General features: G+C 29.1%; 1 long non-coding RNA gene across 2 annotated transcripts in view; it reads right to left on the bottom strand.

Moving 5' to 3' along the window:
- Window positions 1–2,229: 2,229 nt before the first annotated feature.
- The window catches only part of LOC132040109 (uncharacterized), a 3,815-nt gene continuing 1,784 nt past the window's right edge, over window positions 2,230–4,260 (bottom strand). For both annotated transcript variants that reach the window (XR_009410563.1, XR_009410562.1), the window contains one exon: window positions 2,230–3,369. This is a non-coding gene — a long non-coding RNA (uncharacterized LOC132040109). The remainder of the gene's footprint in view (window positions 3,370–4,260) is intronic.

Below are 4,260 nucleotides of genomic sequence, written 5' to 3'. Positions count from 1 at the left end.
GGTTACTATGAAGGGAAGAAGATGACATGGAGAGAAAAAGGAAGACCAAGCGACGAGTGGAATTAAAAAAAAAAAAAAAATGAAAGAAAAAAGAGAAAGAAAGGTAAGGGAATAGCAAAGCCCACAATAAGGAGCCGAAATTGGTGCCAACATATTTCTTCAACTTCTTTATTCTACAATTCCTTACTTTTTTTATTTTTCCCTAAAGTTGTTTTTCATTTTATTTTTTCATATCTGTTTTTCTAATTATAAAAATTAGTGTTCTTAGCATTAATTTTGTAATATTATTTTGTAATCCCTAAATACCATTACTCTAATAAATCCTAACCCTCTCTATCAAAACTTCTCACCCTACGTCCTTAAAACTCAGTAGCTCTCTTCTAACATACGAGAATTTGAAGCTCTTCTCCATTAGAAACAGAAAACTTAAGTAGCAACAAAACAAAATTTCATTAATTGCATGTGTTTCTTCTATTCAAATGTTTTGTGTACTATTTGAGTATGTTATACTAACGAACTTTAGTATAATATATTAGTTATTTTATTATATTATGATTGTATATATATATATATATATATATATAATTTTTACTCATAAGAAATAATTTTATCTAATCAATTTTGTATTGAAAATGAAATGAGGCATAAATTATTTTGTATTTGAATTAATTTGGAATTCAAAAACTTATAAAAATAACGTTCTTATTAGTGTAAATGATTTTAAGGGTAGTTAAGTCACTTTAACATAAAAAATACTTATCAACACTTTTTTGCCATTCTCACTTCGCGATTATTATTAGTTTTAATTCTTCCAAACGCAAAATCTTATTTATCAAATAATATACTTAAAAAATACTTATCAACACTAAATGTTTATCGGCTACTTTAAGTCTTTTAAATCAGCCAAAACTTTACTTTACTCTTAGAATACCAAAGTAACGAGAATATTTATATGATATATATATATATATATATACATAATTTGTGTCCACATTTAAGTAAGAATATCTTCTCTCTAATTATCTCTCGGGGCAAGAAGACCAGTACCTAATAAGTGAGAATCTTAATTTTCAAAAACTCTCTTTAAATCTAAATGACAAATAATATTTGCAGATACTATCAAACAATTTCAAGCCCTTGACCTTTTTAACAAAGGTGATAAGAAAAATTATTTTGGATAGCATTACTTTGATCATAAGCAATCTAATTCTGACGCGATAAAAATGTCAACTTCCTTTTCTAATGCTTTTATAGGTTTTAGTGTGTTGAAAGTTTTGACAAGAAAAGGAGTTCATTGAAAAAGTAAACAAAAATTAAGGAAGGAATAAAACAAGAAGTAATAACTACACTAAGCTTTTAGTGTACTAAAGAACAAGTGAAAAATTAGTGTTAGGATGCACTTTATATATTTTAAAATCAAACATGAAAATTAATTATTTAAAATAAATTATAATTAAACTTCTCCACTGAAAAAATTCAACAAGCTACGGAACAGGCGACAATCACTTTTATCATAATTATTTTACCGAATTTAGTTTTAGTTCCTTAACTTTTTATTTAATTTTCATTTTGCTATATAAAAGTTTTAAATTGTTACAATTTTATTTTTGGAAAATTAGAAGTACACGATCAATTACTAGAAAAGAAAATCGACAATTTTAGAATATAAAGGAAATAATATTGCGAAGGATAATTTGACGTGTTTTGCATCTAATTGGAATAATATATGTGGTCTATTTTAATGACCGCGCGAAGCGCGGTTAAATTGACTAGTTTAATATCATGGTGGAAATGTAATCATGGTCTATCTTGTCGCCAACATGGTGGAAATCGCGCTGTTAAATTGACTAGTGTAATATCATGGTGGAAATGTAACCATGGTCTATCTTGTCGCCACCATGGTGGAAATGTAATATCAGATGGATGGACATTATTAGGTCTAAGCCCAGGGGCGGCTTAATGATATATGTGGCCAAACGAAACTTCAACGAGAGGCCTTAAGTTTTTCGGAGAAAGAAAAAAATTCATATATAATTTATTTAAAATTAATTTTTCTAGATTTTTTGAGATGCAAAATTATTAATAATTTGTTATTAATCATTTCTTCCAATAGTCAGTTTTTTTATTAATGATATAGCTAATCCATTGATCTTCTTGAAAATATTTGTCGATTCGTCACCAACTTCTTCTTCTTTTTTCTTGGATTTTACTATCGTCTAACTCAACTATATCATCAATTTGTTCGTCAACATTAAATTCTTTCATTTTTTTTTTGTAGAATTTTTATTGTTTATTAAAATTTATCAAGGGCTCCATTTTGAGATTGTATTAAAAACGTTTCAATCTCTTTTTTTTTTTTTTTTTTTTTTTGGAGTTTCAAATATCCAAATTCATACTTTCATGTTGATATATTTAAACTCTAAAAAATAACTAAAAAGACAATATATACTATGAAGAAAAATAATAACAAATTTAAATGCAAAATAATAAAAATAAAACAATCAAACCTGATTCGGATAATATAAAACTTGATATTATTTTCACTGCTTGAGTACTCTTGATGCAAAGCTAGAATTTGAGAAAAAAGCAGTTGCCTTTTTTCCAATGACTAGATGGGGATGGCAACAATTTACATTTTCAAGCGGTAGTCAATTTTGGATGTTTTGCATAGTCATTTGGTCATGAAAGATAGCAGTAAAGAACAAAAAAGAACAAAAATTTAGCACATGGAGAAACTTAAAGCTAATTGGATTGAAGCTATCAGATGGTTAATATGTGGCACATGCCATAATAGAACGAATAGAGTAACATTCAATAAAAGTTGCATCAGGTATCGTATTTACAGACATGTTGAAGATACCACACAAATATACATATTTGCAGATATATTGATGCCAAAGTATGTTTTGGATATATTAGCTACTGCATCTGTTTGCTTCTTGTCTTTTGTAAGGCCGTCTCCTTATCTGCATTGTGTAACCATGAAACACAAAAATTTGCAAAAACTACATAAAGAATAGGTCATGTGAAAAAAATATTGTGAAAGGGAATTAACAGTACTTATAGAATACCGACATAGCAAGATAGCAGAATAGGATGTATTTTGGAACAATTAGGATGCATATACTACCTCCAGTCTTTGTTCCATTAAATAAGAGGTTTAAAATCAGTAAATAGTGATCTTCATATTCATCTCTGGAGTTGTTTAATACTCGATAATTGATCCCATGTGGTTAAAGCAAAAATTGTTTGAAGCAAGTTAAAAAGAAAATGACACATCTATACCTGTAAATCTAGAACATTGAGGCGATCAAAAACTTCCAAATCAGCATACAATCCTTCTTACTTCTTCGTTATTGATAACCACCACTACAAAATGCATTTGTATTCTGCATCAGTCATTATCGGTCAACGAGTAAAGCAAAAAATAAAGAAGTAAATCAAAAGGTTGGAGTCCTCCACTATAGGGTTACTTATCAATAAATGATCAAAACAAGGCATAATGAACCAAATAAAAAATGTAGTTAGTCAAAGAAGTAGAACCTTCACCAGAAGACCTGGTTGATCATTTTCTTATAGGTCCCATGTAAGACCATTAACTGAAAATCGTCCCTACGACGTCCGAATACTAAACATGATTTTCTAAAGGGGATCTCTGCTAACCTTGCGCTGTTACGAACCTTATCCGTAATGTTTGTGTAACGCACTAGGACCGTTTGGTCATTTAGCACTTTTATGCCTAACATCTCTAAAAACACCCTTTTGTGGTCTAATTTTGGTATCTATAGCTTACGATAACCGGTGATTCGGTTATTTAATTGACAAGAATTTTAGACCCCGTATTTTATACGTCGAGAAATTCGCGAAAGACTCAACGGGAGATAGAAAACCTCTGATTTACTTAATATAAAAATATTATTGGAGATTAGGAATTACTTAAGTGTGGTGTTAAGTAAAAATTAGGTGACAATAATAAGCCAACAAGAGCCTCAACATCCAAGGTAAAAAAGGATGACTCAAGTCATCTAAAATAAAGGCAAATGGAAGACATACAAGTGTGAAATTAAATGTTGATTCATCCACTACATTTTCAACATATTGTGACAATTAAATTTGAAGAAAAAACTTACATGATACATTCGGCTAGGCTGAAAATTTTGGAGGAGAAAAAGTTGAATCATACAATTGAATATATTTGAACATCCACTACTTTTTAAAGTTTCATTGTTTTAGGGGGACATAAATGGGGAGGGATCATTT

Source organism: Lycium ferocissimum, chromosome 12 (genome assembly GCF_029784015.1).
Source record: "Lycium ferocissimum isolate CSIRO_LF1 chromosome 12, AGI_CSIRO_Lferr_CH_V1, whole genome shotgun sequence".
Lineage (NCBI taxonomy): Eukaryota > Viridiplantae > Streptophyta > Magnoliopsida > Solanales > Solanaceae > Lycium > Lycium ferocissimum.
The sequence above is the reverse complement of the archived record's forward strand: the minus strand, read 5'-3'. Positions and strand labels throughout refer to the sequence as shown.